Genomic DNA, 13,220 nt, shown 5'->3' with positions numbered 1-13,220 from the left:
ACACCGCCACAAATCTGGCGACGAGGACTTCCGAACTCGTGTGCAGGGCTGGTTCAACTTGTTTCTGGTTATACTAATTATAGCGATAAAACTTTTGGGGGCTGGTTTAATTTGTGTTCACTATGTCTGCCGAATTACAACAGTTGATCTTGTTACAGAGTCAGCAAATACAAAGTCTGGTGGAAGCAATCGCCAAACAAGCGGCTAATCCTCCACCACAAAAGGAACAGGCACAGGCAGCACCACCTTTCCGTGCTTTTGATGCATCCAGAGAAGAATGGCGAGAATATTTCGCGCAGTTGCAGGCGCACATGACAGTCTACAAAATCACAGGTACTGAGCGGCAGCTTTATTTAATTTCCACTGCAGGCGTGGAAATCTATCGACTACTTTGTAAGTTGTTCCCGGACTCCCAGCCAGAAGCTTTAGACTATGACGTTGTTGTTAACAAGCTTGCTGAGTATTTCGAGTCGCGAGTTCATGTGGCAGCAGCCAGATTCAAGTTCTTCAGATTAAAGAAACTGCCACATCAATCTAATAAACAGTGGTTAACAGATTTACGGGGCCTCACCCGTCAGTGCCGATTTAATTGTGTGTGTGGAGCTTCCTACAGTGATGTCATGCTACGAGACGCTATTACTCAAAACATTGCAGATTCTCGTATTCGTGCTGCTCTCTTAAAGTTGCCTGACCCGTCATTAGAGACTGTGATGAACATCATTGAAGCCCAAGATACTTTTGACTATGCTGAGTGTGAGTTAGATCAGCCATGTATTTCTCAAATTGCCTGTGCTAAGCAAGTTATGTCACGCCCGCGGCCCCACCGGCAGAGTCAGACTGTAAACACTAGCCGGCCGCGTCATGTTAAACACATTCGTCAGCCGCGTGTGCAAAATGATAGAGTTAAGTCTTGCCCTAAGTGTGTTCTTGCTCATCCTCGTGAACGTTGCCCGTTAAGAAACGCGGTTTGTCACTTTTGTCAAAGGACAGGACACATCCAGACTGTTTGTTTGCGTAAACGCAAGAACAATTCTAGTGCTGCCCAGCCCATGGATATTCATGTTCTTCAAAGCCAGCCCGCCCAGAAGGTCGCGTTTAAAGACTCTTCCACGGTTCGTGTGGGTAATAAACTTGTTCGCAATAAGCTACCCACCCAGCCCTCTGCTATGCGACCCAAGCGTCATTCAAACGCTGTAAAAAGTAATGTACAGACTGCAAGAGAAGCGGGAGTTGTTGTTCCACCCGCCCAACCCACGAGTTGTCGTAAGCAGCGAACACGCGCTGATTTTGTGTCTTCTGCCTCCACTGCACCGATCCAGAGACAGTGTAATAAACTATTTGTGATGCTACGCATCCAGGATAAGACCTTCAATTTTCAATTAGACACTGGTGCGTCTGTGACTCTCATAAATAGTGCTACGTATGCGGCTATCGGCCGCCCTAAACTTTCAGCGGCAAAACATTCTTTGGCTACTTATAGTGGAGAACAAATTCCTGTGTTAGGTGTATGTAGCGTGCCAGCCACGTTCCGTGGCAATACAAAAACAGTTCTTCACAGTGCTCCGCGCTACAGACAGTGTAAACATTTTCGGATTAGACTGTTTTGACTTGTTTGGCCTGTCTATCCAAGACAATGTCTTGCAAATTAATTCTGTTGTTGTTCCTCAAGACAGCATAACCGATTTGTGTAAACGATACAGTGACATATTTAAAGACGAACTAGGTTGTGCTGCGAACTTTGCCGCTCATATTACGTTAAAAGATAATGCTCAGCCTCGATTTTGTCGTGCTCGTCCAGTGCCTCACGCCCTCCGGGCACCTGTAGAAGATGAACTTCGTCGTTGGCAAAACAACGGTGTTATTCAACCCGTTTCAGCGAGCCAGTGGGCTTCTCCCTTAGTTATTATAAAGAAACCGTCTGGCAAGTTACGTTTGTGTGCTGATGTTAGGTCGACAGTTAATCCTCAGACTGTCATTGATTCTTTTCCTTTGCCTAGACCGGACGAGCTGATGGATAAGTTAGGGGAAGCTCGTTTCTTTTCCAAAATTGATCTCCGTGAAGCATATTTGCAATTGCCCCTCGACGAGCAATCACAACAGTATTTTGTCATAAACACGTCGTTGGGGTTGTTCCGTTTTCTGCGTTTGCCTTTTGGTTGTGCGTCAGCTCCAGCTGTTTTTCAGCGTTTTTTGTCACAACTTCTGGCTAATGTGCCATCGTGTTGCAACTATTTAGACGATATTGTTGTGTCCGGTCGGACGCCTGCTGAACATTTCCGTAATTTGGAGTGTTTGTTTACAGTGTTGTCTCAGGCAGGCCTACGTTGCAACATCGATAAATGTTCATTTTTCCTTACGGAGATGGAGTATCTGGGACATGTTATTAATGCTCAAGGCATTCATCCCTCCCAGTCACATTTAGCAGCTATTCGTGATTTGCCCGCCCCTCGCAATCTGCATGAATTGCAAGCAGTTCTTGGCACATTGACATATTATATTAGGTTTATACCTAATGCATCACAGATTGCTGCACCGTTGCATCGTCTCCGCCGTAAGAATGTTCCGTTTGTGTGGTCAGCTGATTGCCAATCAGCCTTTCAGCAGCTTAAAGAGGCTTTATTGAATGATCGTTGTCTGGTCCATTACGACCCTAACAAGCCTCTGGTGTTAGCTTGTGATGCCTCTTCTTTCGGCCTCGGTGCTGTGTTGTCTCACCGAGTCGGTAACACCGAACGTCCTATTGCGTTCGCATCTAAATTGTTAAACAAAGCTCAGTGTAATTATAGCCAATTGGACAAGGAAGCGTTGGCTATTGTGTTCGGTGTCACAAAATTCCATCACTACCTCTATGGTAGACCATTCTATTTAGTAACAGATCACAAGCCCCTGACGTCACTGTTTCATCCGTCTAAACCAGTTCCTCAGCGGACAGCTCAGAGACTACAACGTTGGGCTCTTTTGTTATCACAATACCAGTATGAGATACTGTATCGCCCTACAGCTCAGCATGCAAACGCTGACGCGATTTCTAGATTGCCGATTGCTGCGGATGATGTCTTCGATTCCTCTGACGACTCTTGCCATCAGATTGACGCCGATGAGCATCAATCCCTCCGGGATTTTCCGATTGATTATCGTCAGGTGGCACGTGAGACAGCTACGGATCCTCATCTGAGTTTACTATTACGTTTTGTTCACCGTGGTTGGCCGTCCAAGGCAAAGGACATATCGGATCCTGTGGTTCGTCGCTATTATCCGCAACGTCATCTGTTGTCTGTTTCGCACGGAGTTTTGCTGTTACGCACCGAGAATGGCCAGCTTCGTGTAGTGGTTCCCCAAGTGCTCCAATCCAAGGTCCTCGACTTGTTGCATCAAGGTCATTGGGGAGTGGTCCGCACCAAGCAGCTTGCCCGCCGTCATTGTACATGGATCGGCATTGATAAGCAGATTACGCAGATGTCTACAGATTGTTCGGCGTGTGCCGAACACCAAGCTGCTCCGCCTCAACGCTATTTTGAGTGGGCACGCCCTGCCGGTCCCTGGCAGCGAGTACATATTGATTTCGCTGGTCCATATTGGAATTCTCGTTGGCTCATCGTGATAGATGCATTTAGTAATTTTCCGTTTGTTGTGCCCATGCAGTCTACAACGTCTGCACAAACTATACAGGCGTTGACTTCAATTTTTTGTATTGAGGGTCTTCCAGAAGTTTTAGTGTCTGACAATGGTCCACAGTTTACCTCTGCTGAATTTGAAAGTTTTTGTTCTGCCAATGGCATTCGCCATGTTCTTACTCCGCCGTTCCACCCTCAATCGAATGGTGCAGCGGAACGTTTTGTACGCACATTCAAGGATCATATGGACCGCCTTCGTGCTACGCACTCTCGTCAGCAGGCCCTCATCACGTTCCTGTCGTCGTACCGGACCACGCCACGCGACGGCCCTTCGCCCGCGGAGCTTCTCCACGGCCGTCGTCATCGCACCCTACTACGGTTGTTGCACCCCCCGGATCGACCCGCCGCTTCTGAGCATCGCACGCGTTTTCAGCGCAACGACGCCGTTTTTTTCAGAGTTTATCACGGTCGCCGTCGGTGGGAACGTGGTACCGTGATAAGTGTCCAGGGTCGCGGTTTTTATACTGTTCAAGGTGCTACTGGGGTGCACAGGAGGCATCAGAACCAGTTGCGCCGCGCTGGCCGCCCGGATTCTGCCGCTCGTTCTTTGTCCACAGATTTGGTCCGCGGCGGGTTCCAGCCGCGCCTTCCGACTTCGCTGCCGCCCCCAGGGCAGCAGCAGCAGCAGCCGTCGCCGCTACCACGCCGACAGCCCGTCCCGTTGATGCCTCCCGCGCAGCTTCATCCGGGAGCGCCCCAGGTGGTCGCTCCGGCGCCTGCGGTCCCTCTTCAGTCGCCACCGCCTTCGGAGCTGATGGACGTCGCCCCCCCAGCCGGGCCGCCTTCCCAAGCGGTGGCTGTGCAGCCTGTCCTGCAGCCGCTTTCCTTGGGCACCCCCAAGGAGTCTGACACCGCAGCGCCTTGTCCGGCGCCCACTCAGCAGCCGTCGACGCAGCGTCAGGAGACGCTGCCTCTCTTCGTGGGTCCCGACGCCCCGTCGCGTCCAGTACCAGAAGCTGCGCCCGTGGTCACAGGCGTGCACCCTGACCTCGGTTTTCAGTCGGTGTTTCCCGAGGCCCCGCGCAGCCAATGCTGGGGTGCGGACCGGGGACTGCCACCGACAACAGTCTCCGCCCCGGTCTCTTCTGCTACGCCTGCGGCCAGACCCCTCCCCCGCCGTCGACGCTCGCCACGTCATTATTCCACGACGGTGCGGCGATTTGGGGGGGAGGAGTGTTATATCCTAGCCAGTAATGCCACCCGAGCCCGCTGCCAAAAGGTTGGCAGCATCAAAGTCCGGACGCCGTCCGCATAAGCAGCGCCAGCGAGACAGGAAATCGCCGCAAGTCTGCGCGCGCCACCGCTGGCTTCTGGCTTCTTAAGCGCTGGAGTCGCGAGCGCTAGGACAGTTCTGTATTCGCCGCTCAGTTGTATACTCGCCACCGAATTGTGTACTTGCTAGTCAGTTGTGTGTTCATCGCAGCAGAGTTGTTGTTTGTCGTCAGCCGACGCTGACCTAGCCGCTCCGACTCGAACTAGACAGATCTCTGTAGACACGGAGTTCACTATTGTGTTTCTGTATCTTCATCAATAAAGATAAGTACCGACTTTTATTTAATCAGAGTGTTTGGGTTTTCATCTTTCTGTTCACTGTTCCAGCGGACCGGTCGGCCCGCTATTAAAAGTGTGGCGGTGACTTCGTAAGCCGTTTCTACCGCGAATTGTTTGTCGCTACGAACACCGCCACAAAAGATTGATCAAATAAAAGTCTAATCACTGTTACTAATAAATTACAATGTTCAAATTATTTGTTTCATTTTGACCTAACGTTGCTGATACTTCGTTAATAAAAGTACTTTACTGAATAACCTGAAGTCTTTCCATGTTGTGGGTTGCACCGACAGAAGTTGGTTGGAGGAAAGATGGCGACAGGTGTAGGATACAGTCACAGTACTCCAAAAAAAAGGAGAAAATAAACAGTGAGTCGTGTAAGAAGTGCCAAAAACGTGTAGCTAAGGAAATTCTATATGTTAAATGCAATTTCTGGTTAAATGAAAGTGCGATAAAGTATGTTTAAAATTCATTAGCGGCGATTTCATGGGGTCTTTTTCCATCCGTTTAGAACAATAAAACAATTGTTCAACATCAATAGTGAAGTCGAAAGGAGAAATTATAAAAATGCTATTAAGTGCTATACACATTTTGGAAAGTGAGATATGATTATTGACAGAAGAGAACTGTAGTAGCTAGAAAACACCAGTTGTTGCTGACCATAAATGAAAACTGAGCAAAACGTTAATAACGGATGAAGACAATTTGTCATTCGTCAAAAAAATGTGTATCAGTTTTGGAACAAACTGAAGACTGCAAATTAATGAATGAAAATAAATGGATTAAAAGTGACATACAACAAAAAGTAAATAAGCGATGCAGTAGTGAAACAAATACCGTCAAAGACGAATTTCTCGTTATTGACGACAATATGCTGAAAAACGTCGAAGTACCAAATACAGAAATTGATGTACATCCAGAAATCAAGCCTCAATAAATGAGTCAACATCTCAACAACATTTTATGCTCAGACGAAACTTCAAGAGACAAATCCAGCAAGCACTACAAAGCTGTATTCCTATATGTGAGAACAAATTCTCTTCGAAGCAGCAGCAAGGAAGAAATCGTCAGTGAGACAAAGAACATGATTCGAACAGCAAGACACCTCTGCAAAGCTTATAGGATTGCGAAAAGGGGCTTAATATACAGAAGATCAGTGAGCAAAATGAACGTAGCAAGAATAAATCCCAGTATTAAGAAGCATTACAAAATGTTAGGAGCTAATTTATAGATCCTAATAAATTCTTAAGCAATAAATGTCTGGGGAAAGATCGTTTACGTCTTAACAAATGGTTCAAATGGCTCTGAGAACTATGGGACTTAACTTCTGAGGTCATCAGTCCCCTAGAACAGAACTACTTAAACCTACCTAACCTAAGGACATCACACACATCCATGCCCGAGGCAGGATTCGAACCTGCGACCGTAGCGGTCGCGCGGGTCCAGACTGTAGCGCCCAGAACAGCTCGGCCACCACGGCTGGCTACGTCTTAACAGCTTGGGTTCCAAAATACTTACTAAAATGTTCTTGACACTCGTTATGTCATAAGAAATAAGCATAAGAAATAAGGGAAACTAATAAGTGTTAATGGATATGTTAAAGAAGCTAAACGACTTCCAACCAACAGTAAACTTAAAGTCATGGGAGGTTCGTACACACTTATTCATTCACATTTAGATTATCACGTAAGAAGACACTTTAACTGTTTAAATGAAGAGTGTATTTTTGAGGGATGCTGTGCCGGATTAAGGAACCTAAATATCATTGTAATGTTGATTTACAGAACCCCAGGGAAAGTCACAACTCTGCATTTCCTATGTAAATTTCAATTTTTGCTAGAGCACCTGAGTAAAGACAAAAAGAAAAAAATTGTAATTACTGCTGATTTAAACATCAATATGTTGAGTGCAAACGGTGAAGCTTTAAAATTCATAGACTTAATAAAAAACGGTTTCAAATAAAATTTTATGGAATCAACAAGAGAAAATGTTCAGTCAGCCACATCCAATGACAATATTTTAGCGAATGATGTTTCCGAAGACACACATAAATTTTGTTTGGATTTAGGAGTTTTGATCATTCAGCATTATTTATTGAGCTGAGATCAAGAAAGTAAGTCCTGTATAAAAAAGTCTACATAGAAGGAAACTTTAATCAGAGAAACATGATTTCATTTCATGACAAGCTGAATGATACAGAAAGGCACTTTGACCAAAGTGTTTCAAGCTGTACCAATTTTGAAGTATTCTTAAGAAGTTTTTAAAATGTTTTCAGTGAAATGTTTCAACCTAAAACTTGTTTAAATAAAACGACAAAAAATTGGAATGGATCGCTAAAGGTATACAGGTCTCTAGCGCTAAGAAAAGACAGCTACATAATGAACTAAGATATAATAAAAATACTGACTGTTGCGAGCTAACATCTGAAAGATGATCAGGCTGACATGCGGTTCCTCTTCGTCGGAATGTCTTGGCTCAAACTCGTCTAGGGGTTGAACCGCACGTGTCGCATTACACACCTTAAATTAGACACTTGTGACCTTTTCGTTAAATTGTCTGACTGATGGCAAGTTTGCGAAATACAAAGTTAATGTAATATATAATAACAGTAATAATAATATCGGGAACTAAATTAAAGACCCATAAACGATGTAGGCCACATAGTTGAGATTTGGTTGGAATAATGTTTCCTTAGAAAGCAAACTAATAGCGAAAGTGGCCATATTTAGAGTTACTGTTACACTCGAGAGCATATCCATTTGACACAGTTCGATAGTTCACAACCTCATCGCGAAATACAAGTTATCTACGCGAAAAGTTAAGAGTTCACACCAGTGGCACGGCTGCTCACTGCTCAGAGACGAAGTCCCGTGATACCACACAACGTGAAATTTTCTAAGTCGTTTCACTTCCTAGATGACTGAAGGTCGACCGTCCGCTTTTGCGCCTACATCTGAACTGCACCCTTTGGTGTCTCCAGCCGAACTGTCCGCTTTCGTGTCTGCATCCGCACTCCCTCTGCGTTTCCCGCGCGCCGAATATCCTCGCTCAGCTGACTACAGCAGTTCCCTTACCTGAAGCCGTCCATCTGATTGGCTACATCGTATTCTACATTATTTTACATATTTAAATAATCAAAGCTTGACGACTTTCACATCCTAAATAAAATAACAATAATATCCATTACATAATAAACGTTAAACTTTTTTTACATAAAACCAATACAATTTCCTTCTTAGCTTTGAATGCCACGGCCAGAAGCCTTGCACCAATGTGCTTTCTGATAAGTAAATAAAGAACAAAAGTAACTATTATGCACTAAACTTTACAACAAATATTTTGTTACTTAATAATTCAATAAGGTGTCACGCTGTCATCGTTCAATGTGTTTTGTGTGGAGGAAATGATGATCAGATGCTTAACTGAAAATACTCATAATTTAAATTTACTATATCTTTCAAAAAAATAAATTTACAGACTTGATATTTACAACGTTTGTCATTTTAATGATGCGCTTCTATATGAAATGTCAATCGTTACGATCGACCAAAGCGTTCAGATTTTAGCATTCAGGTCTTTGTTACAAAACCTGCTAATTTCACTTTAACAGTAAATCCTAAACTATTATATATATATGTTCAATATTCAAATTTTATTGGGATCACAATGAAAATTTATCATGGATGGTAGATTAAAATATCTGTGGCTTAATTCCCTGCATTACTACAGAATTAACTATTTTCCATAAATATTTCGCTTAATAGCCGATTTTAGTTCCGCCATATTTAACACTGCAACATCTCCTTGGCCACAAACGGCTTCTACTGGGTTTCCCTATGACGTAGGTTATCATCTGTCTCACTCGCACACTACAACGCTTAGTCCTCAATAGACAATAGACGTCTGTGAGTTTCCCCACCTTGTGGTGAATCTGCGCCCTTTGTGGCATGCGGTCCTGGACGACAGGGTTTGTTTCACAATTCCTGTAGATAGACTCTTTCTGCCATATACTTAAATGAGAGTGAAATGCTCGTTAACTCACACTGTGTTGAATATGTTAGATGATACAAAATTACATTTAAGGAAGTTGTCAAGGCAATAAAGCAAATAGCAAATATAGTTTAATTTTAAGACATCAGAATAAATCAAAGGCAGCACGGTTAGTAGTGAAATTTGAACTAGGTATTAAAGCCTCTAGCCACGAAATTTGTAAAACCATGCTCGAAGGTGAAGTTACTGTAAATCTAGCTCAAATTTCAGAATGCGTCAATGAATTTTTCATTAATGTAGCGAAGACAGGTGTCAATGTTTCAGATTATGGCAACAAAGTACGCCCCTTTGGACTCAAATGTCTGAATGCCTCACAAAATTTAAAATGGAGTCAGCAATAGAAGTAGAAAACATTATATTAACACTTAAAAACAAAAATTTGCAGGTTATGCGTAAAATAATAGGACACCCACTATCCATAACAATAAAAAAATCTTTTTGAACATGAATGTTTCCCAGAGGTGCTAAGTTATGCAGAAGCGAAACCACTGTTCAAAAAACAGGTCAAGGTAGGATATGCAAAATTATCGCCCCATGTCTCTTCTTCCAGTCCTGTCAAAAGTATTCAAAAAGCTGTTGCCATCCAGATTCAAAATTTTATTGAAAATTTTGACATTATTTTGATTACCAGTGTGGAAAAAGCACTGTAAATACAATTAACAAGTTTGTTGATAACATTAGCACATCATCAGACAATGAAAGTAAAGTTTCAGGAATCTCTTTGACATCACAAAAGCATTTGACTCAGTAGATCCTGTACTTCTTCTCCATAAACTTGACAGGTATAAAATTTGCGGTAGTGTTCCACACTGACTCACTTTACACCTGTGCAACAGGAAGAATGCAGCAAATTATTCATCCAAATGGAATAAAGTAACATAATGTGTCGTTCAAGGTTCTACCTTACTACATATTTTCTTCCCATTCTCCATTAATGACCTATCAGTCAATGTAAATGACCCATAGGTTTTATTTGTAGATGACACATCTGTATTAATTGAGGAGCATCAACCAGAAACTACCCCTGTCGGCACCATTAATACAATAGACCATTTAGAAGCATGGTTTTGTCTCAACTAATTAACCCTGGACATCCCAAAATCCCATGTGATCCAGTTCAGAACGAAACAGTCAACGGCCCAGGAAATTAAAATGAACCATACAAATCAATATGTAGAACAAATGGATTCTGTGAAATTTTTAGGATTAAACCTAGACAACAATTTAAATTGTAACAGACATGTGGAATACATAGTAAACAAACTACGGATCTTTGCATTTACAGTACAGATATCGTCAAATGCCACTGACATAGGCACAACGAAAATTGCATACGATAGCTACTTCCACTTAATTAAAAGGCACAGTATTGTTTTTTGGGGAAATTCGAGCAACTTAATGCATGTACTGAAATTACAGAAAAGAATAATTAGAAATGTGTGTTGCATATCCAAGGATACTATGTTCCCCGTTATTAAAAATCTTAAATTATTAACAGTACCCTCCCTATACAACTATGATACTAACATTTTAGCGCAACAATTCTGATTTATGGAAGAACAGCTTTGATCATACTTACAATACAAGAAATAAAGAAAATTTTACGCTCCTTGCTCATCACTGAAACTTCTACGCTCAGATTCCCCAATACATGGGAAAGAAAATTTACAATAAATTAATAACCAAAAAAATTCTGAGTATTAATCTACATCTACATTTACACTCCGCAATCCACCCAACGGTGTGTGGCGGAGGGCACTTTACGTGCCACTGTCATTACCTCCCTTTTCTGTTCCAGTCGCGTATCGTTCGCGGGAAGAACGACTGTCTGAAAGCTTCCGTGCGCGCTCGAATCTCTCTAATTTTACATTCGTGATCTCCTCGGCAGGTATAAGTAGGGGCAAGCAATATATTCGATACCTCATCCAGAAACGCACTCTCTCGAAACCTGGACAGCAAGCTACACCGCGATGCAGAGCGCCTCTCTTGCAGAGTCTGCCTCTTGAGTTTGCTAAACATCTCCGTAACGCTATCACGGTTACCAAAATCCCTGTGACGAAACGCGCCGCTCTTCTTTGGATCTTCTCTATCTCCTCCGTCAACCCGAACTGGTACGGATCACACACTGATGAGCAATACTCGAGTATAGGTCGAACGAGTGTTTTGTAAGCCACCTCCTTTGTTGATGGACTACATTTTCTAAGGACTCTCCCAATGAATCTCAACCTGGTACCCGCCTTACCAACAACTAATTTTATGTGATCATTCCACTTCAAATCGTTCCGCACGCATACTCCCAGATATTTTACAGAAGTAACTGCTACCAGTGTTTGTTCCGCTATCATATAATCATACAATAAAGGATCCTTCTTCCTATGTATTGGCAATACATTACATTTGTCTATGTTATGGGTCAGTTGCCACTCCCTGCACCAAGTGCCTATCCGCTGCAGATCTTCCTGCATTTCGCTGCAATTTTCTAATGCTGCAACTTCTCTGTATACTACAGCGTATCCGCGAAAAGCCGCATGGAACTTCCGACACTATCTACTAGGTCATTTATATATATTGTGAAAAGCAATGGTCCCATAACACTCCCCTGTGGCATGCAAGAGGTTACCTTAACGTCTGTAGACGTCTCTCCATTGATAACAACATGCTGTGTTCTGTTTGCTAAAAACTCTTCAATCCAGCCACACAGCTGGTCTGATATTCCGTAGGCTCTTACTTTGTTTATCAGGCGGCAGTGCGGAACTGTATCGAACGCCTTCCGGAAGTCAAGGAAAATAGCATCTACCTGGGAGCCTGTATCTAATATTTTCTGGGTCTCATGAACAAATAAAGCGAGTTGGGTCTCACACGATCGCTGTTTCCGGAATCCATGTTGATTCCTACATAGTAGATTCTGGGTTTCCAAAAATGACATGATACACGAGCAAAAAACATGTTCTAAAATTCTACAACAGATCGACGTCAGAGATATAGGTCTATAGTTTTGCGCATCTGCTCGATGACCCTTCTTGAAGACTGGGACTACCTGTGCTCTTTTCCAATCATTTGGAACCTTCCGTTCCTCTAGAGACTTGCGGTACACGGCTGTTAGAAGGGGGGCAAGTTCTTTCGCGTACTCTGTGTAGAATCGAATTGGTATCCCGTCAGGTCCAGTGGACTTTCCTCTGTTGAGTAATTCCAGTTGCTTTTCTATTCCTTGGACACTTATTTCGATGTCAGCCATTTATTCGTTTGTGCAAGGATTTAGAGAAGGAACTGCAGTGCGGTCTTCCTCTGTGAAGCAGCTTTGGAAAAAGGTGTTTAGTATTTCAGCTTTACGCGTGTCATCCTCTGTTTCAATGTCATCATCATCATCCTGGAGTGTCTGGATATGCTGTTTCGAGCCACTTACTGATTTAACGTAAGACCAGAACTTACTAGGATTTTCTGTCAAGTCGGTACGTAGAATTTTACTTTCGAATTCACTGAACGCTTCACGCATAGCCCTCCTTACGCTAACTTTGACATCGTTTAGCTTCTGTTTGTCTGAGAGGTTTTGGCTCCGTTTACACTTGGAGTGAAACTCTCTTTGCTTTCGCAGTAGTTTCCTAACTTTGTTGTTGAACCACGGTGGGTTTTTCCCGTCCCTCACAGTTTTACTCGGCACGTACCTGTCTAAAACGCATTTTACGATTGCTGCAACGGCCTTATGATCACTGATTCCCTGTTCTGCACATACAGAGTCGAAAAGTTAGGATCTTTTTTTTATCAGTAGGTCCAAGATGTTATCTCCACGAGTCGGTTCTCTGTTTAATTGCTCGAGGTAATTTTCGGATAGTGCACTCAGTATAATGTCACTCGATGCTCTGTCCCTACCACCCATCCTAAACATCTGAGTGTCCCAGTCTATATCTGGTAAATTGAAATCTCCACCTAAGACTATAACATGCTGAG

The sequence above is a fragment of the Schistocerca piceifrons genome, chromosome X (genome assembly GCF_021461385.2).
Source record: "Schistocerca piceifrons isolate TAMUIC-IGC-003096 chromosome X, iqSchPice1.1, whole genome shotgun sequence".
Lineage (NCBI taxonomy): Eukaryota > Metazoa > Arthropoda > Insecta > Orthoptera > Acrididae > Schistocerca > Schistocerca piceifrons.
Note: the sequence above shows the minus strand (reverse complement) of the source record.